This window comes from Siphateles boraxobius, unplaced genomic scaffold, assembly GCF_051911475.1.
Source record: "Siphateles boraxobius isolate OS27281-9 unplaced genomic scaffold, OSU_SipBor_1 104, whole genome shotgun sequence".
NCBI classification, from domain to species: Eukaryota; Metazoa; Chordata; class Actinopteri; order Cypriniformes; family Leuciscidae; genus Siphateles; species Siphateles boraxobius.
The window spans coordinates 2376119-2398172 of record NW_027508705.1 but is presented as its reverse complement, the minus strand read 5'-3'; the positions used below and the strand labels follow the sequence as shown (position 1 = coordinate 2398172).

General features: G+C 39.7%; 1 protein-coding gene across 5 annotated transcripts in view; it reads left to right on the top strand.

Moving 5' to 3' along the window:
• Nucleotides 1–12186: 12186 nt before the first annotated feature.
• The window catches only part of dlk2 (delta-like 2 homolog (Drosophila)), a 34498-nt gene continuing 24630 nt past the window's right edge, over nt 12187–22054 (top strand). For 2 of the 5 annotated variants that reach the window (XM_077247026.1, XM_077247023.1), the window contains exon 1: nt 20716–20893. The gene's annotated coding sequence lies outside the window, so the exon portion shown is untranslated. Of the gene's footprint in view, nt 12230–20715; nt 20894–22054 lie in introns of those variants that run through there. The other 3 variants (XM_077247027.1, XM_077247025.1, XM_077247024.1) reach the window with 3 other exon arrangements.

The window sequence follows — 22054 nt, the reverse complement described above, 5'->3', positions numbered from 1 at the left end:
AGGGTTAAGAGTTCAGTTGATTACTCAATATAAAATGACACAATACAGACCGTATATTTTTGATTTTATCATGATCAGCACTTCAGATTTTTCCATAGACAGAATTTTCAAAGAACAGAACGTTTTAGTACATTGTATCTTAAAGAGTTAGAATGTTAGGCAAAAAAGAGGAAGTGAGGTTAGAAGTTATGATTCATTTGATATACAGTTAAAAAATTAAAAAATCCATCACAACAGCGATGCCATAGAAATATACAGAGCTACCGCAAAAACGGAGGTTCAAACACAAAATACTAAAGATATTACTGCACGCTTGTTTCTCTGGAGCATCCAGACAACATAAATAACGATGGATGACGTATTGGCTATATTTACCTACAATACACGGTTGGAAACACAACTTGCAAATGTCTTAGTTGACTTTGAAAAAATGCAGCTTGTGCATTTTACACAAAACAGGATCAAAAAAGAATATAAAAATATGGGAAAACTATTTTGATGGGGCAAAAGGCGAAACATTCTGATTAACATCATTGTACAACTCTCTGTAAAAGTTTGAAATGAAAAACATTCAGAAATTTGGTCTCAGACTTGGTACTGAATTTACTTGGGATTCATGTTCGGGATCGTATATGTTCTTCAAAGAGTACCATTGTATTGCGTGGTATTATTGTGGTACTTTTTTGTTAGTGGCTGAAGGTTCATTCAAGTTGCAGTAGGAAAACAGAAGCAAATAAGTCTTCAGTTTTCAGAAGCTTAATTTCTCTTGACTAATACCTCACCTTATTATCCCTGTTTCCTCTCATAACTCCTAATTTTGCCAAACAATAATCAGTGCAATGGCTCTTCGTATCTTACAGAGGCTATTGTTGATTAGGCTACAAGATTGCAGACACTCATTAACACTCATTACACAAAATTGCCTGTTATCAGACAGCAGCCATCAGTAATCAGGGAGCTGATCCATTTTGTTCCTCCTTGTGCTGTTTGATTGCCACCCTGCAGTCGTGTAGGCAGCTGCTTTCTGAAGAATGATGTGGTTATTTTTACAAGCAACAATGACAGACAGGTCGATCTCGATAGGGACCTTGGAGACGGCCCCTCAGAATCAGCGTTCTCGCGTTCCAGCGGGTTGTAGCACAAGTGCACCTTAATTCGTCATTGGGAAAGACAATACCCACATGAGCCGTTTTGTTTTGAACAATGCATTGAAGAACGTAAATGGCAAACATGCCCATTACTTGCAGGAGACTTGCAGCTGCCATTCTCGCTATGACCCTGGTCCCTCTGTTGCAGCCATCGGTGTTATTTTAGAAAGCCTGAGATATTGGTCTGTCCAAAGGTCCCATCTCTAATGGAAAACTCAGTTAGATTGTGCAGGTCAGCAGGACTGAGAGATAGGCTGCTCGTGTATCAATATATGGTTGTTGACAGATGACGGCATCGGTATAAAAGTAATCATCTTGTACTTGAGACTTCAAAGGCCAAGAGCCCCATGTCAAACTTGAAATAGGACCTCATTTCACCACCTTCACCGCCACTGAGCAGCACACAAAGGCCAGCTGCATCATGGGAACTCCTAAAGGAGCATAACAGCTGCTCAGGTGCAGCTGAATGAAGAAACAAACTTACTTATAATGTCCAGTGAACATGCTGCATTATCCAGACACCTGTGTATCACAAGTGTGTACCTTTCACATGCTCCCTCATTGCATGTAGTTAAATTATGAGCAATGTTGTTATAAGTGTAGGTTACATAAAATTCTGCATTTGAAATATGGCATAAACTTGCCTTAGATGTTGGGCTATTGACTTCCGTTCCTGGAGCGCGACGACCAGCAGAGTTTAGTTTGAATTGAGTCAAACACATCTGGCTATAATAATCACTCAACTCTGATGACATTGATTTGCTGATTTGATAATGATGTGTTAATTAAGGTTTGAACTGAACTCAACAGCCTTCCAAAAAGTCCAGAAGTAGTTCAAGAGAAAGAAATTACAAAGGAAAACTTAAAGGGTAATTTCACCTGTATAAAAATTTAAATCCTGACATATTTAAGACATAAGCTGATCTTCGAAACACAAATGAAGATATTTTGAATGAAACTTAAGAGATCTCTGTCCCTTCATACAAAAAGTCAATTTCACCAAAAATTTGCTTCAAAACGTTCAAAAATGACAATCTCTGCTTGACGTTCAAAAACCAATAGGTTTGTTCTTGCTTGTCAAGCAAGCCCGTTTGGACCTCCGTAAGAATGAGGTTTGTGTGTCAAGTACAGTTGAGCTTCCATTTACCATATTTGTTGTGCTTTATGTACTGTAGGTGTGTCGATCGTGTTTATATGTGATTAAAAGCCTAATTAAATCTGTTCATCATACTGTATAAAGTGACTGTGTCCCTTTGGAAGACTTGGATTAAACTGTGCAATGCATTTGGATTACTTTTACGATGTCTTTCTAAACGTCTTGAAGACACATTCAGGTCTCATTCAAAATATCTTCATTTGTGTTTTGAAGATGAATAAATGTCTTATGGGTTTGCAATGACATAAGGGTGAGTAAATAATGACAGCATTTTCTTTTTTGGGAGAACTATCCTTTTAAATATTAATTGAATCATATTTAGGCAGTTAATCACTGCCTTGCTGAAATATGGCCATAACGCATTCTTGCAAGTTTAACTCTTTCCCTGCCATCGTTTTTTTTAATTGCCTGCCAGTGCCAGCATTTTGATCATTTTTGAAACTTTCATGAACCCCAGAACATTTTATTGCATGAATATCAACATGCAATATATTAAAAGAAAGAACAGTCTCTCCTTTTAAACATTTTGAACAAAAAGCTGAGAAAATCATGTTTTTGTGAAAGACTACACATGGATCGGATTCAGAATGATGTTTAAAACATTGATGGAGTAGATCGAGTCCATCAACTTCTCCAAAGCTTCACAGTCCTATACCTCTCTATGGGTTTCATTTGGTAACGTTAGGCAGTTTTGATTTGTATGCTGTTTAATGTTTGATGATTGCTTTAGATTACATGCAATGCTTCTATCGCTTGTTACTTCTTCATCCGTGTTTTGATTCTGAGATCCTGCACTCTTTCATAAGATGCGTAATGGCGCACCCTACCGAATTACAGTGAGTTAATATTGGTTTTATAGCCTACAACAGACAAGTATGTAAAGTAAGGAAAAAATGGGGAGTGTCCAAAAAACTGTGCATTAAAATACTTTCTTACACCACACGATCTGCCATAGCTCGTTCAAAAAATGTCAAATTAACTATAGCAACGACGACTTGGGCTATTTCTGAGAAGGCAGTATGAATGTGAGATATTGAGAAACATGTAAGCCCAAACTTAAACATCTGCACTTTTGCTATAAAAGTGGTACACAGTTCTTGCTAAATTGCTCCCAAATGTAAGATTTGTTGTATCATAATAGTAGAATAAGTACCCCTTAGTTCTATAATACTTATAGTATACATCTTTTTTTTAATTCTCCTGGTTGTTGCCCCTTTATTCCCCAAACTTTACATATCATTCCCTTATACTTACATGCAAGTACTTCACAGGTACACTATAATTCGTCTTAATTACGCAGTACTTTCCAGGCTGTAATCTAAACTGTTACCAATATTTAATATTAGGTAACATGTTAGAACCAATATTGTCAGTTCATTTGTTCAGATTAGTTGAATGAATGATTTATGATTAATCAGAGACTGTGATTTCGGATGAGTCTAATTACTTTTTTGAGTACTTGGCGACTGTTGAAAAAAGATGTTCTATATATGAATACAGTCCCTTCAGGATTTCATGATTCTGCAATCAGAGAATTCGGGGCAGCTTGCATTTTTGTCTTATTTCCACAGTTTTTCCGCAATAAAATGTTAACCTGAGAGGGCGGGAAGCAATGTTAGCTAATAAAGATCCAAAATTTACAGTCCAATCTGATTAATCGATACATGGTCAAGTGTACATTGGCTCCAACGTAAAGTGAGCTGGGATGGACCAACCATACTGAGCACTAAACCCGGTTATATAAAGCCTGCGGTTTGAGTTTTAAAGGAAAGAAAAGTTCCAACATGAGTCCCATTTGAGCGACACAGACAGGGTCATATTTAATATTTCCAACTGATCTATCCCAATCATTGCCTGTTAAACCTGTTCACTACCAAAAGGCATGAGCACTATCCAACACTTTGTTTATATTTAGTGAAGCACGTGGAACTATATGGTTTAATGATACTATTAACCTATATATACGTAATACTGAATCTAATGTATACTGGGGTAAATATCTGCTAGTCACCATAATGCCTGATTTCACCAGCCAAAATTAGATTTAAATTAGTTCATGATTTTACTGGATATGCACTTTTGAAATATTTCTAGTGAATTCAATCACTGATAATGCTATTATAAATTGGGAAAAAAGCAAAAGCAATATTTCTACAATAAACAATATTGTAAGAAAAAATAAAAACATTATAATTAAATAATAATTTATAGCATTTAAAATGTATTGTATAAAATCGATATAAATCTATGTCACAGATTACATACTGATTTAGCAACAAAGTCCAAGACAAGTGTGTCCAACACAATTCTGTATTTTCTGCAGTCAATTCTTTTTTAATGCCTTGTGTGTGGGGGAGAAGGTAATTTCAGTTATTATGCACAAAATGTACAGGTAATTGTACTGCCATTAACACTAATTACATAAGTACATCATGATTATTGGTTGGCTTTCACGGCAAGATAACACAAAAATGCTGCAAATATCACAACAATTTTTGAGAAAAGCCCAGCAAATTTAGTTATTTTAGGCTGCAAAAATCTGAAAAAACCCCAGCAAAATCCGGGTGGGAATTTGTTGTATGAATGTAATCTGGTTATTCATACTGCATTCAACTACATTCATCACGTTATTGTCATGTGAACTACGGTGTCAGTTGTGACGCTTCACTGCCGTTCACAACCTCTCTCCCGAGGCCTCATGAGATAGTAAAGTGTCCTTCGGATGCACATTGACATAAGACGTTACGTTAACAGATTTCAAAAATTAAAGCACTTGGATTGGATTATATTAGATTTTCAAATATATTATAATCAGCCTATTTACTTAATTTTGCATATCTAATCTGCTCCTGATGAACACACAAATTATTGAATTATCACTCAGTAAGTCATTTAGCCATGTGTCTTTGGAAGGCTATTGTCTTTCAAACACATTAAAATTCAAGCAAATTCATTTAATTTCATATTCAAATGCAACTTTTTTGTCAGCTGAACCTCTTTGACCTAACATATTTACTTAAAGTACCCCCTGAGATTTAAGTTAATAAGTTAGGTCAATAATAAATTGATTTACCCTGCAGTAATAATAATAAAGTAAATAATAATAATAAATAATCAAATTAAGTCCAAGGTTCTCTTTCGGTTAATAATCACATGACATGCAGGTAATGTCATGGAATGGTTGAACGGAGACGAGGATACAAGAGCAGGATGAGATGAGGTTTATTAAATAATACAAAATAAAACAAGCTATAAACAAAACAACCCCGAGGGGGAAAACAAGAGAGGTTTCAGGCAAAAACAGGTAACACAAGGAAACAGGAAACATTGACAACAAACCAGCACAGGACTACAAACACAGGGAGGCTAAATAGGGGAACAAACAAAGGAGGGTAACGAGCAGGACAGGTGGGACAAATTAACCAATAATCTGACAAGATGGGCGGGGTTAGACAATAGACAGGAGAGCATATGGCACAAGAAATAACAAGACAGTCATGTGCTCACAACAGACCAGAAACACAAACACATGACAACGTGACATAACTCCGCCTCTACGGAGCGGCTACCAGACGCTCCAAGACCCACAAAAAACAAACAAAACAAGAGTCTAGGAGGGAGGTGGAATGGTGGAGGATCAGGGGGAGGGATGGGGGCCAGGTCCATGGAAGGGAACAGAAACAGGGGGTGATAGTTTAGCCGGCGGCCAGGGCGAAGCAGACGGTCCATCGGCCGGCCAGGGCGAAGCAGACGGTCCATCGTGCGGCCAGGGCGAAGCAGACGACCCATCGGGCGGCCAGGGCGAAGCAGACGACCCATCAGGCGGCCAGGGCGAAGCAGACGACCCATCGGGCGGCCAGTGCGAAGCAGACGACCCATCGGGCGGCCAGGGTGAAGACGACCACTCGGGCGACCACGGCACAGTAACAGAACCCGGTTCAGGAACGGCAACAGACACCGGCTCAGGAAAAGCAACCGGCTCAGGAACAGACACCAGGATAGTAACAGCCTCGGGCGGCCATGGCGGTGATGACCAGGGTGAAGACGACCACGGCACAGGAACAGAACCCGGTTCAGGAACGGCAACAGACACCGGCTCAGGAACAGACACCAGGATAGTAACAGCCACAAGGACGGCTCAGGAACAGCAGACACTGGCTCCGGCTCAGAAACAGCAGACACTGGCTCCGGCTCAGGAACAGCAGACACTGGCTCCGGCTCAGGAACAGCAGACACTGGCTCCGGCTCAGGAACAGCAGACACTGGCTCCGGCTCAGAAACAGCAGACACTCGCTCCGGCTCAGGAACAGCAGACACTGGCTCTGGCTCAGGAACAGCAGACACTGGCTCCGGCTCAGAAACAGCAGACACTGGCTCCGGCTCAGGAACAGCAGACACTGGCTCCGGCTCAGGAACAGCAGACACTGGCTCCGGCTCAGAAACAGCAGACACTCGCTCCGGCTCAGGAACAGCAGACACTGGCTCTGGCTCAGGAACAGCAGACACTGGCTCCGGCTCAGGAACAGCAGACACTGGCTCCGGCTCCGGCTCAGGAACAGCAGACACTGGCTCCGGCTCAGGAACAGCAGACACTGGCTCCGGCTCAGGAACAGCAGACACTGGCTCCGGCTCAGGAACAGCAGACACTGGCTCCGGCTCAGGAACAGCAGACACTGGCTCCGGCTCAGGAACAGCAGACACTGGCTCCGGCTCAAGAACAGCAGACACTGGCTCCGGCTCAGGAACAGCAGACACTGGCTCCGGCTCAGGAACAGCAGACACTGGCTCCGGCTCAGGAACAGCAGACACTGGCTCCGGCTCAGGAACAGCAGACACTGGCTCCGGCACAGGAACAGCAGACACTGGCTCCGGCTCAGGAACAGCAGACACTGGCTCCGGCTCAGAAACAGCAGACACTGGCTCCGGCTCAGGAACAGCAGACACTGGCTCCGGCTCAGGAACAGCAGACACTAAGGTCTGAAGGGCGTCTCTAGGATCCAGTAGTGATGGCCCTGTGCTGGACGGAACCAGCGGTGAAGGCTCAGTGCTGGGCGGAACCACGTGCACAGGAACCTGGCTGAAGGGTGACTGGACTGCGGACCGATGTTGGTGCCCACGACGACCATGTCCCCCTCCATGGCCTCCACGAGTCCCCGAGAATCTGGCCAAGCGGGTTTCCCCAAAAGATTGCGACCGAGCAGGAGTCCCAGACGAGCTGCCAGTCGCAGTCCTGGGCTTACCTCCTCCCACCCAACCGCTGGCTCCCATGGTCTCCTCAGTCCTATGAGCGCGCATAGCAAAATAGTCCAATAAGGAGATAGCAGATCCCTTCTCTCCTGCAGGAAAAATCTCATCCCGCTGTATCGACATACTTGGCTGGTTCGTTCTGTCACGGAACGGTTGAATGGAGACGAGGATACAAGTAGTGATGTGTCCTCCCGTATCGAGGCTTCGAAGCGTGTGTCGAGTAATCCGGGATGATTTCTGTGAAGTGCGTATCGAGGCTTGTGTCGGTGACGTATGTGGTGACGTTTGAAGCCTCGCGAGCCGCCTGTACCACGTGACTGCTTCAGGAAGTGGTTCGCGGTTTGGCGGTCTATTTGAAATATAAGGGCCAGCAAAATGCAATGGATTCCCCCTCACATTTTGTGGACTTGGGACTTTGCGAGTTTGTTAGCGATCTATTCAAGCACCTTTTTTTTGCGATGGAACCATGCGATGTCATTATAATCACACTGCACGTTTTACATTTATTGTCCACTTGATGGCACAATAGACCAAATGAAGCACCATGAAGCTTCGGTACATGAGTGAACCAATTGGATGGAACGCTTCAATGCTTTATGAAGCTTCATCTCGCCATCACTAGATACAAGAGCAGGATGAGAGGAGGTTTATTAAATAATACAAAATAAAACAAGCTATAAACAAAACAACCCGAGGGGGAAAACAAGAGAGGTTTCAGGCAAAAACAGGTAACACAAGGAAACATTGACAACGAACCAGCACAGGACTACAAACACAGGGAGGCTAAATAGGGGAACAAACAAAGGAGGGTAACGAGCAGGACAGGTGGGACAAATTAACCAATAATCTGATAACAAGATGGGCGGGGTTAGACAATAGACAGGAGAGCACATGGCACAAGAAATAACAAGACAGTCATGTGCTCACAACAGACCAGGGGCCTATACCATGAAGCCGGTTTAGGTGGCTAACCAGCTATGTTTCAGTTTAGTTTGCGTCAACCCTGGGTTTTAGGGACCATGAAAGTGGTTTGGCTTTTAGCAGTGTTCATTGCCACAGTAACTTACGCTCCACGGCTAACCTGGTCCGGGGCAGGTTATGTTCTAGGTAAGAGGTTGCAAACTGAACTTGGACCAATCAGCTGCGAGCAAAGTGACACATGACTGATGCGATAAAGTCACTCCACCTGTTTCTACTCCAAATTAAAGGTCACTACATAGCAAATGATTTTTACAGACAAAATCGTCTGGTTTTTAGTGATGCTAGAACAATAACTAGAACAATAAATTTGTATGATTTAGATATTATTTATGTAATTATTATACCCTTTATTAATCACGCAAGTACAATTGTAGTTCATCAATTATTATTACGCAGTATAAATGAATAAATAGATAAAAGGTAATATAAATACGCTTTAGCATCAATAGATGAAGCTATAAAATGACTACATGTGAGCTTAAATGATCAATTCTCTCTATACCTTTATCAGCTGTATAAAATAACTTCAGAACTTTTACTTGCACTGATATACAGTAGCGAGACTTTTTCTTTTAGTTGTCCTCTTTCATAGACAGCTGTTTTCTTCTTGTGGTATAATTTGTTTAAATTCTTACCATTTTAATACTTTTATTTAATAAGTGAATTGCACTGCTTCTCTCGCGAGAAATTAATCTCAGTTTCACTCTTTCTCAGCATGTGATTGGCTGTTCGCTACTGATGTCACACTTAAACTCCTAAACTCAGGATCAAAGCCTGAGTTGACAGAGAAAGTTGATGATCAGCATCATGGTATCGACAAAGCCTGGTTGGATTGGTTTGGTTTTGTCAACTCTAAACTAATCCTGTAACCCTGAGTTTGTTCAACTACCATCATGGTACAGGCCCCTGAAATACAAACACATGACAACGTGACAGGTAAACAAATAATTAAAACATTTATTTTAGTGTTTTATTTTGTTTAAATTCTAAATGTAATTACTTTATAGCTTTTCATTAAACTCTGAAACCCTGACATAATGTAATATTTAATGCAGTTCATGTTGTTGATAACAAAGAATGTAAAAATGTTTCTTTATCTTTGTATTTTATATCAATGTGGTATAAGATTATCCTATTCCGATCAATGTGATAAATCTAAAATTATTCAAAAAGTAGTCTGATTTTATTACCTTAAATGTGTAATGTAATGGATTACGTTACTAACTACAATTTTTGTCATTTAATTTGGAATCAGTAACCGACTACAATTTGTAAGTATTCTACCGGCCCAGACTTTATAGTTTGGAAATATGCATGTCTAGATACAGACTTTGTTTCTGAATGAATCAGTGTTTTTGAACTAATCGCTTGAGTGAATGATTCAAATAACTCACTTATAAAGACAGTCACTTGTCGTCACTTACTGGCGTAACACTAGCGTGCAGAAAGAGCAAGGAATGCTGAATTCAGCACCGGTTGTGTCAATATTTATATATAATGCACGGAGACATAATTTTCATGCCAATTTCCATTACAGCAAGATTTTCTACATTATGGTAATGAGAATTGTTGCATTACAGAAATAAGTATATTGTTTACTATAGCTTTTTTCCAATATCCTAATATTGTTCATCTTGTTAGGGAAATATATTAAGCTGTAACATGAAATCTAAAGATGCTTTTGAGTCCTTTTGTTCACACTTTCTCAGGAGCATCTTTCTTCACATGACAAGCTCCCTCCTTTCGTCCTGCCCTTAGTTGTCACCTTTTCTGTCAGTATGATTGATTCACAATGTCTTACGAGGCATCTTCACCCCCATCTTCAGTAGTCAGGGATCAGGTGTCCAGTTATTATAAGCGTCTAATGGTGACGCAGACACTGGGGGAAACACACATGTGAGTCTTTCCTCTCTCCTCTGAGTCCAAATCTTGCACTTTTCCAAAATAGCTTGAGGGCGTATATATTTATACCGGTGTACATCTGAGGCTTGGACGTGTGAACTCGCTGACAACTGCATCTCTGTGAGAAATGGTCTGAGACAGAGGTATGAGGTAATACTCAGGGCTTGTACATGATGGCGGTGCTCAGTATCTAGTCCTCTACACGCTGAAGACTCCTTCTTGGAATCAAACTTCAAATGATTTAAGGCAGACAGATGGTGTGTGCATACATTATCTGTACTTATATCAACAGTTTCATTTAACACTATAACACTAAATCAATCTAAGCTCCCTCTATTCACTGCCAAACATGGAAAATAACTGTGGGGAATCAAAACAGACCCAATAGAAAGTTGCAAACAACTTTTTTTATGTTGTGCTAACAGGCAATCGTGGGGGGAAAGGGAATGATTCACAAATAACAAGAAAATATATATTTTCGCTTTGTTTGATCTAATGTAACAATACATAATCATGCATGAAAACTTGGATAAAATTGCCTTTCATGTAAACTTGCTCAGTAAAATGTAAAAAGTTAATTTGAAATATAATTACATGTGAAGCAGTTCACATAATGTGGTTTTCGTTATCTTTTTCAAGTACTTACTTTTGTGATTATAGTGTTATTGTTTTTACTAAATTATTTAAATTGAATTAGAACAAAATAATTTGAAATAGTTATATTAAAGCCTTAAAATGCACTCACATTTACCATTTCTCTGCCAATTTTTTCATGTCATCCATTTCAATAGGACTTCACACGATCAGAACTAGGACCAGCAGAAAACAGCTTGGTTTGAAAGTGACTTCTGTACGTGCTGCGCTTCATAGATCGCTATGCTACATAATGGAGAGAGTTTGGGGTAAGAGTCCATAAAAGAGTCCATAAAACTTCACAAAGAAAAATGGCTTGAATTGAACGGATCCCCAGATCATCAGAGGGAATAGTGAAAGTTAGGGATTAGTTAGGTAAATTCATAAATAAATTACTACAATTGTAAATAGATTAACTTTAGGGTTTACATTGAAATGGCAAATTAATTAAAACTAGCAATATTAGCAAAATAATAGTTTGAGATTACTGAGAACAGTGTGGCATTTAAATTAAATTTAAACTAGATTTGAACAGCTCTGGTCATGTGATAATTTACATTATCCATGTAAAATACGGTAGAACAACCACATTTGACTGGTGGGATTATTTACTCCAGCCTGGTTTTATCACTACCAGATTTCATTCACAGATGCATTTCAGATCCATAGCTCCCCCTTCATTTACAGTGGCTGTCACTCAATAGTGTGTGAAATCAGAGATCTGATGCCTATATATCTCCTTACACTTTCCCTTATATGATGATGAACTGCCTACAGTAAATCGCGACCGCGTTCAGTGTGTGACTGTGTGTACGAATAATATTGTTCAGCTCAAAGCACATTTATCGTGCACTCTGAGATCTATAAATGTTTAGTTGGCCTTTAGACACTCACACATTGGCAATGTCACATCTGCATTATCATTTAATATCAGTGTGACGTTTGGAAGAGGATCGCGCAACAGACAGGTGGTTCTGAGCATACAGTTGCACTCGAGGTCTGAGTGAATAAGCTGATATATTACAGTGGGCAATAAACAGCCTCAGAGAGTTTGTGTTGCTGTCATAAAGGAGTGTGATGGTGATCTGGAGGAAAAGGAAGAAAAAGAGGATAATTTGGGACTGTCAGTTTAAGATTTCCCTCATTTTACACTCGAGCGCAGGTAAATGTTTTCGCTTCTTGAGCTTGTGGCATTTAAACATAATTGAACACTTTAAAGCAAGAGCAGACACGTGTGCTGAGGGAAAGCAAAACTGTTTGGCATATGCTGAGAAGAAAGTAAAAAAAGTATTTCTTCATTACACAATTTTAGGAATGGATTCATCAGATGTTTTCTTATAAGTGATTAAATGCAATGGAATGTTTGATCCATTGGGAAAAAAAAGACAGTGTTTAACATAAGCTAAAAGACATGATACCAAACTCTGAGATACAAGCAGATGATATGAACGTGCTCATTTTCAAAAAAATATCATTTTGTTTATGCTGTGGTGTTTAAGGAGTGTTTAAGGTGGTGTTTATAATGTTCTAGTTACCCTCTGCTGCTATACTGTAACTACACCATTATGAAAAAGCATATTTTTTGTTTGTGTACTTCTGGGGCTGTATGCGTCAGCCGAGCAACTACCATTGAGATGAATGGGAATGCTAACAAATTGCTGTGGTCATGTGATTTGAGGCTAAGCTGACTCTTGTGGCCAGTGCTATAAACTGATTAGTCTTACAAGTTAGTCATCTAGTTTTTTTTCTTCGAGATGGGTCATAACTTTTGTTGCATAAAAAGGTTGATTGGTCTAATTTAAATCCAAAAAGTAAGACTGATTAGCCCTAACTAATTGCTAGTTAATCAGACTAGTTCTTAAAACCCAGTCTTAACTTGGTGGACCCTGGGGTGCGTTTCCCAAAGCCAACTAGGTAGCACGTCCCATTGAGTTGTGTTGGTAATGACGAAACTTGCTACCATAGTTGGCTTTGGGAAATGCAACCCAGGTTAGCTGGATTTATATCTCAAATCAAGCTTTTTGACAGTGTGAAAGGTTTTACGTCACAAAGAAGGATTAGACTTTACGCTTCGTTTTTTACCTTTCACAGACAGCTAGTAAATACAGCATATTTGGATTTTATTCAAGAACCTATTTTCTGGCATTTTCAGCGGTGTCACAAGATTCAATTAAAGCTGACAGGAATGACAGCTCCCTGTGTTTGGAAGAGGTGTTTTGAGCTGAGATATATATATTTTTTTAGTCATATAGGTTTTAGAGTCTGCAGAATTGTACAAGATTTTTCTGGTTATAAACATAGAAACTCCATATGTTCCTACTGTACAGGAATGAAAAATGTAGTCCCTTTCCAGCACTGTGGTGGTAAAGATCAGATGTCAAAGGCTCCATAGATGTAGGCCGTCTTATATGCGGTACTTAGTCGACATGCTACTTGGCTTTCAGACACACAGCATTCATTCATATTTGATAGTGACTCAAGACAGCCTTGAAAGCCTGTGTTATTCACTCTTCAGCATCGTTTAATCTAATAAGGGAAGAGGACATCAGTCAATACACTTAAATGTCAATACACTTGATGATTAGTAAGGATTGGTCAATGTCTTCTCACTGGATTGCTTCTGAAAGGGCTCAATTGATCTTTTAAAGAGCACTCTTGATGATTTTATTAAAACTGATATGTAAGCTTTCGGCACACATAGCCCTATCCTGGGAAAATGAGCTTCAAGAGTACTCAAACAAAATTGAAAAACGCAAAGAAATCTATAAAACAGTGTATTTTTCTCTATACAGGCTTTTTCAGTCCTCTATTGAACCTCTACAGTTTTTACATCAACAATCTGTTATGACTGAGACACAATGGGGCTTGAATTGGCAATTCCAATTCCACTGAATTGTCAACATTATTATACCCTCGCTTAAGGTTTGTTAGTTTAACTGTCGAAGCTCATGCACTGGATCATGCAACTGTTTGTCCTCTGAGACACTACGAGCTGGTTGGGGTGGAAAGGTCAAGTACAAAGTAATCATAAATCAAAAACACTGACGTTTCCAAGGAAAGATAGCTCAAGTTACAGAGTAGGCTGTTTTGCTTGTCACTCAACTGTATCCAAGTGCAAACTTTATCACACAACCAAGTAAATGTAATTTAGTTGTCAATATTGAGCAAGTGATGCCATTACAAAGACATATAAATTACTTTTTGATCTTTTTCAATGTATTGATATGATATATTTTTAATTATTCAATAACCATAAATTCATAAATTCACACAAATAAATACAAAGTTACCAGATAGTTAAAATAACCAATCACTAATTGAAGATGGGTTCGTTCATTCAGTCATATATGTGTGCAGCATTTGGAATATTTCCGCAAAAGTGAATGACGTAGACTGTGACGACAAAGTCCAAAGTACACTTCGGTATTCTAGAGATTTTGGATTATCGCAGATTCCCCCGTCTACTTTTCTCATGAGTCTCCTTTCCTGCTTGGCTTATTGTACTTGCCTTGTTCATTCAATAGTATTGAATTAAGCACACATTGGTGTTCCTGTGAAAGTCACGAAGAGTGTGATGAAATAATAGGGGAGTGTCTCGATGTAATCCGAATGCAAGTTGTCACAGGAGACGCATTTAAAACACATGCCAATACTAGGTAGAAACAATAATGCTTATAAGCTGACCACTTGTGATCTTGATACCAGGTGAACTACAATGCTTTAAATGTTTGGAGGCCGTCTGAACTCAGGACAAGCATCATACGAAGGCCCGGCTGAAACATAACAGGCTGCAAAAAAAGGGTGTGTGTATTCTTGTCATCCATGGACTTCAAGGTTTCAAATGCCCACTGGCCTTTGTATTCTTCTCTAGCCTCAGCTGCTCGGGGGTCAAGGCTGCCGCTAGTGAGGAATGTGTGTTGTTCTCCGTGCATCCCCATTCTCATCCTAGCATAAACAGGCATGCATTTTGTGCCAGGTGGCTGGAGAAGCACCTCCGTACCACATTTCTGAGAGTCATTCAATACTAAAGCCATCAAGGTCTTAGCCTCCTGATGGATCACTCTCAACCGTGCATTGTCTACAGATTACTAGCAGTTAGAGAAGAAGGCATCCCACAGCTGCACTATACATCTAAATGTGCAACCTCTCAACCCCTCGACCGCCAACTATTTCAGAGTCACCACCCATCCTGGTCAAAATTAGCCCAAGCCACCCTCTTTCCAGACCACACAATCTCCCAACTTGCCTATCTGTCACCAGTTCATGTAACAATGAGCTCTAAGATTAGGTTACAACAATGGGGACACATCCCTTGGGCCATGGTCCAATCGCAATGCAGACATGTGAAGAAGAAGTCTGAGGGCTTATACCATGTTGCAATATGTGCACCAATCACACGGGAGAGGAGTAGGGCATCCCAACTATGGAACGTTAATTCTCACCGCAAGAGTGTTGCACAGTGGAGGAAGGGTGATAATGACCTGAGTGGGATCTTCTTACAAAACAAATATCTTTAAAGTCCGAAGAAAAACTTTAAACCGTCCATTACTTTAGCATAGTCCTGTTTCCAACACAGCTGCCTGGAAGTTGCTAGAGATCCTGAAGACCTTGATTAGCTGGTTCAGGTGTGTTTAATTAGCGATAGAGCGCCTTGTCATAATTACCGTAAGTTCGTGACGTTCCACTCGGAGCTGTTTACGTCCTTGGGTTGGGAATTAGGCGCTTCCATTGCAACATTATCAACGCCTAAATACATAGCAGCAGTCAGGTGGTACAAGTAGGAGCTCTCAGAACATTCCCATCTTACAAGTTGTCATCACAATCTCTATACGAGGATGCGAACGCTTTTTACAAGCTGAAATCTCATAATTACTGTAATCGCGACATGGCACAAACACACCTGATTCTTCCACGATACAGGACTTTTTATATCACTGTGCTTTCCTTTAAGTCTATTGGATTGCACTTTATGCAAACAGGACTGTAAAATGAATTGCTACTTTTTCTGACTACTTCTGTAACTGGGATTTTTGAGTCAACTGGGAGTCCAGTTGTCCAGGTACAGCTGCTCTAACATTCTGTGTCGGGTTTCGACCAGCGTAGCTTTAGTGCTTCCACTTATCAAGGAGAGCTTACAAAGGGATTGGGTCTCAACACACAGTCAGATGTCAAGCGGATTAGGAGGGCTCTGAGACCTTGGGTCTTCATCATAAAAAATTATCCCGTTTGTCAAGGCCAGGGAACCAGTTTAGCTCTCACAGTGGACGGCTCTCGCCTCATAAAGGAGCCTTAGAGATTGAAATGAATTGCCAAGCTCACCTCCATTTCATAAATTGAATCTTTGAACACTTTTCCACGAAGCCAGTACTGAAAATACCTTGCAGCGTCAAGGGACTGTAGAAGATTGAGTTGGACTCTGGCTGCAATAAAAGAACTACAGCACCCGTACAGCGTAAAATCAATTTTTCAACATACGGACTTCAGGAATAACATTAAATTGGTCAGGAAACAACCAGGATAGATTGAATTTGCCCTGTGCAGGATGGCAAGGAAGGATGTGCACGAGGTTCTCTACATCTACAACAAGGATTAAGGACTTTATCTTTCAAATTCTCATGTAACTCTCAGAGCAAAAAATAGCCTTCTAGTTTGCCTGAGTGGAGAAGAGGCTAGAGATCATATCAAGGGGTTAATTTAACACTGCTTCAATCTGACAACCGGACAACGCACTTGGTGACAGAGTACGAACGTGTGCCTTTGGCTCGGCTTTAAGTGAAGTCCTCTGGGGTAGTGAGCAGCCCTGTGAGTCGGGGTGAGAGGCTGTGAAGTGCGTGGACGCGTGCGCCGCCTTGTTCTCCATCCGAGAGGGAGGTTTAGGGTGAAGGGAAGGTCAAGCAGCCCCTTCTTCATGCTGTCTGCAACTTAGACACATGCTGAAATAACTTCAAAGACAGACGCCCAGCATACACTAGATGAGGACAGGGGGACAAGTCTCACAGGCAGGAAAGATCAACACAGAGAGCCCTTCACTGGATCTTAGCATAAGAAGAAGCACCAGGATCAGGCTATAAGAAAGGGTAGGTGAAAAACATTTCTTTGGGAATGTGATTATTATTATTACTCTAACTGAGGCTTGTTCAATCTTAAACATGTACGTCTTTTTCATTCTTGATTCAATGCTTATTTTGATTGTGATGTTATTTGCCCTGGGTTAATTTCTAAATGAATTAGTTTAGCAGATCAGAAGAATTAGTCCAATGTCAGTCACAGTGAAGTTTTTAGTTTGTTGGTTTTAATTTGTTTTTCACATGTGGCTTTGTATTGCTCACTAGCAACTCACTGTAAGGATCCAATTTGCAGGCATATATATTACTGGTCCACATGGCGTGGGAAACATCACTGGGTTGTAAATAGAGTTCATAAATACCATCACTTCCTAATAAAACTCTGACTCCACTATCTACTTTCTCTGGCACTCGCAGAGCTGTCTAGCATATAAGAGCAAAAGCAAAGCCTGATCAAACACAAGTCAAGTCACCTTTATTTTTAAAGTGCATTTTACAATACAGATGGTTTCAAAGCAGCTTTACAGAGATAACAGGAAAATGATGCATCAAAGTTTGTTTCTGCTGTACAGATCTAGAAGAAAATAGTGTCAGCTTAAGTTCAGTGATGGTTCAAGTGCGGAGTAGTAAGAGCAATTATAGATAGATAGATAGATAGATAGATAGATAGATAGATAGATAGATAGATAGATAGATAGATAGATAGATAGATAGATAGACAGATAGACGCCATATGCAGAGTGCTAAACCCATATGTTGGAAATAATAGGATGGAGCTATAGCAAGCAATCTATTGCACTAGTTAATCTCACTTTGCTGTCTACATACAGACGGCATCTTCTCTCTGTTGCTATAGTAACAGTGACCACCACGAACACACAACCCAGGATTATACTGTGATATTCATCCACTTTGCTTGAAATGTGAGTGGTCTATGCTAGATGCTGTGTGAAAATGATGAGTTATTTAAAGCCCATCTAACATGGTTCTTTGAAGATGCTTTTATCCTCCACTTCATACTAGTATTTTAAAGCGGATCCAATCTTCATACGAAAAGCACAGATATAAAAGGTGAAGCATTTACATTGGCTCAGTGTGTAAGTCCATTTTCTTGGAAGGACAAATGTATCTATCATCCAAAAGCTGCTCTGCTTTAAGCTCTGACTGTTAAACGCCCACTTCTCTTCTCTAGTCATGCCTTCCTCGTGTATGAATCAGAGAATGGGATTCAGTAGTTGTTTGTTGGCACAAACACATTGAAATACAGATTTCTAGGACACATTGTTAAAGTTTAACAAACTGGTGTTTTGTGTAATGATGCCATTCGTAATGGATTGAATTGTAATGACATATTACTGTTATTAATGGAAATCAATTGACTAGAAAAAGTGATTATGATTTGTTGAGCAACTGTAGATATTTAAGTGTTTTGCTCTTATGTGAAACAAATACTGTGACTATCAAAGTTCCCATCTAAGCAGTGATAGGATTACTCTGGAAAAACTAGGAAAAAGTACGGCTTGTATTTCTGATGTACTTTATTTGTGGGATGGGGGAGGGAGTGGAGGTGTGTTTCTTCCTTGTATATGGAAGTTTTACAGTAAGATGAGAACATGACTTATGGCGTGGAAAATTCAGAACAACAACAAGAGCACAAATTAGGAGAAGCAGTTCTGAGAAATATAAAGGCCTGAAACCTTGAACTATGATTCTATTCTAAATGGTATTACTGTATAAATATTCATATTTGGAAAAGAACATGGTGAAAGTGTTTTTTCAGACTAATGGAAAGAAAACATCCAAAATACACTCTTAAGTGTATCTTTTATAGCACTTTAACTATTTGTGTCTGTAGTTTTCAATTGCAGTATCTTTAAAGGCCGTTTCCTCTTCTTTTCTGGAGTCAGAAATCACCTCTTCAGCAGCACTAACATTCACCAAACTTTACAGTTTTATTCCTATCTATATTCTCAAGGTTTTTAATGAGGGGTTTGTTCATATATCATTTGCCTGATTTTATACAACATTTTATTCCTAAAAAATGGTTAACTTTTTTCTTTCTGGCTGTTGAAAGTATTTTCCGATTTATGGAGTGATAAAAATACACCAAAATCCCCTCTGTAAAAACCTGACTCTTATGTGAAAAAAATCTAATTTTGAACCGAGATTTATCTAATGTTCAGATTTTCTTTTCTAGAAATGTATGCAAATGTGTGCATATTTAATTAGATTATGCCTCATTTGCATATTTAAACAACATTTCAGAAATCTTGTAATACAATTTTTGTTTGCAATTCTTAAAGTAATCAATCAACTGGGGAAGAATGGTGATATCTATTAGTTGTTTGTTTTTTTCCCTATTCATCTGAGGTGTCTTGAATTAATAATCAGAAGAAACGTTTCCACTGTAAAGAACCTTTTGTGCAATGAAAAGTTTCGATGAATGTTAAAAGTTTCTTTATGGAACCATAGATGCCAATAAAGAACCTTCATTTTTGTGTGGAATCTTTGCATTGCACAGAAGGTTCTTCATAGTGGTGTAAAAAAAAAAGTTTTACAATGTTCTTCACATCAAGAATATCATTCTATGGCATCGCTGCAAAAAAAAAAATCTTTATTTTTAAAGGTTCAAGATAACGCGCTAAAACAGATACAGCATGTGAAATCATCCTAATAATTGTACTGCCATTTTTAACACAAAACTCATAGTGAGGCCACAGCAGGACAGATGTACAAATGTGTGCTTAAACCCAGAAGCTGAATGGCTGTAATCATCCCATTATCTCAATATAAACACAAGGCGAGCAACCAAAACAAATGAGCTTTGAGTGCTTTCCTATTCATCTGTTCCTCACAGACTATCAGGATAAGCCCTCAGGAGCCCGATAAACCCGTCTACCATTATGCTTTCAATAGTAGAGAGACAGTCGCCACATGTCTGCCTTTACATACGCCCTCATTTATAGTAATATATTAGCACGGCGGCGAGTGAATGTGTGCATATACAGTAGGTGCGTGCGTGTGTCTCCCATCACAGTAGTGTGGACATGTAGATGCCTGTTTCCAAATGCTCCACAGGCCTGATATTGTTGAGATAATGCGCTGAAAACCGATCCTCTCCACACTATCGCCTGCAGAGGAACGTGTGGGCACATCAGCCCCCAACATCGGGAGTCTTGTCTGTCGCTACAGCAACAGCTAAAAAGCCTTGCATTACCGCTACGGCATTCGCAAGAGTTTCTGCCAGAATCCCTTTCTGATAGACTGTAAACAAGCTGGGGAAATGTGCACAATCTCCTCTCTATCAGTGTGAAGAAGAATGTTTACATGCATGGATGGCATGAAACAACAAGACTTGTCATGCGTCCGTGAAACTTAAAAAACCAGGCTGAGGGTTTGAAAAAAAAAAAGCGAATAACATGATGTCTACAGTGTACATCTTTGATTCCCTCAAGCGTGATGTGTTGTTCTTTCGAGCTGTGTGAGATTAAGGGGAGCCTGTCTCTTTAAGAGCGAGTCCTTAGGCTTGTTGAGTGGGGAGGTGGAACCTTCTAAACAAGCATTTCTATCAACAAAACGTGTCTCACTAGCGGGCTGATCTTTGTAAGGTGTGCATATACACGAGTCGTGCCTGATTTTCTTTTACATGACTTCCTCAAGGTGTATGTGTGATATGTGAGTCCCGTTTCATCAGCACCTGAGGTTTGCAATACTCGGCTGGAGGGCCACTAACAGCTCAGGTGTGTGACGGCTATTTGCCAGTAAGTGTGCTTCTCTTTTTTTAATCATTAAATAGAGTTGAATTGTTATGCAGCATTTCAAATGAAAGATCTGGGTTATGCAGTACCTTTTGAACTTTTTAAAAATGAATATCCTTGTGTTGTAATTTAAGGAGGTATTTCTGTAAAAGGATATACCAGACTTCAGCAGCTCAGGCACTTAAAGTTGTGAATTGTAACCGGAGTGTTTACACAAGGCAAGAGAGTGTTTGTGTTCACACATCATTCGAGATGGAAACAGTGTAGGAATAGGCTGTTATTGTGAGGTTGATGCTGTTTAAAGGAAGGAACCACGTGCCTATTAAGTTTCCATAGCAGCTTCCAAGTAAATAATGAGTTTCAAAGTACATTTGCTCAAATTACTTTGAGATTCATAAAAAAGAGAGATGTTTGTGTGTATTTTGTATGTAAGTGTATTTTGTGCTCCAGGGTATATCCAAGTAACCTAGAAAAAAAAGTCTGCCACTAATTCATTATTGCTTACAACTTTTTTCAAAGTATGGTTTATATTCACTCAGTCTAGAAGTGCATATATACACCTCTCTTAAATGTGCTTTATTAATGTACAGTATCTGAGACCCTCACATTTCTAAGTAGCATTCACTCTTTAAAATAACGTTTCCAAATTTTTGTTTTCGCAGCGATGCCATAGAAGATCCCTTTTTTGAGCAGTTCTTATAGAGTAATGAACATTTTAATAAGCTAAAGAAGCCTTTTCCATAAAAATAACCTTTTGTGCAATGCAGTTTCCATGGGTGTTAAAGTTTCTTCATTGAACCACAGATGGCACATAGAAAGAACCTTTATTTTTAATAGCGTTGCCATAGTTTCACTCCAGGTAAATGTGTGTGCGTTCCTAGGAGGAAAAGACCTGTTGGATACACACAACCTGATTTCACCAAGTGCAACATGTTCCTGGATAAACATCTTTGTTGATTCTGGAACAACATTCCAATCAGCCAATCAGATTTGAGGGACAAGTTTACAGTTTATGTCAAGTTTAGGCTCTTTACCAGGATTAGGGGCTTCTACATCATGTCTCTCTGATTTTAGGGATACATTATGGGTAGGGATAGGTTTAGGGTTAGGATTAAATCTTCAGACCAGAATGTTGCTCCAGGATCAACAAAATATGTTGACGGA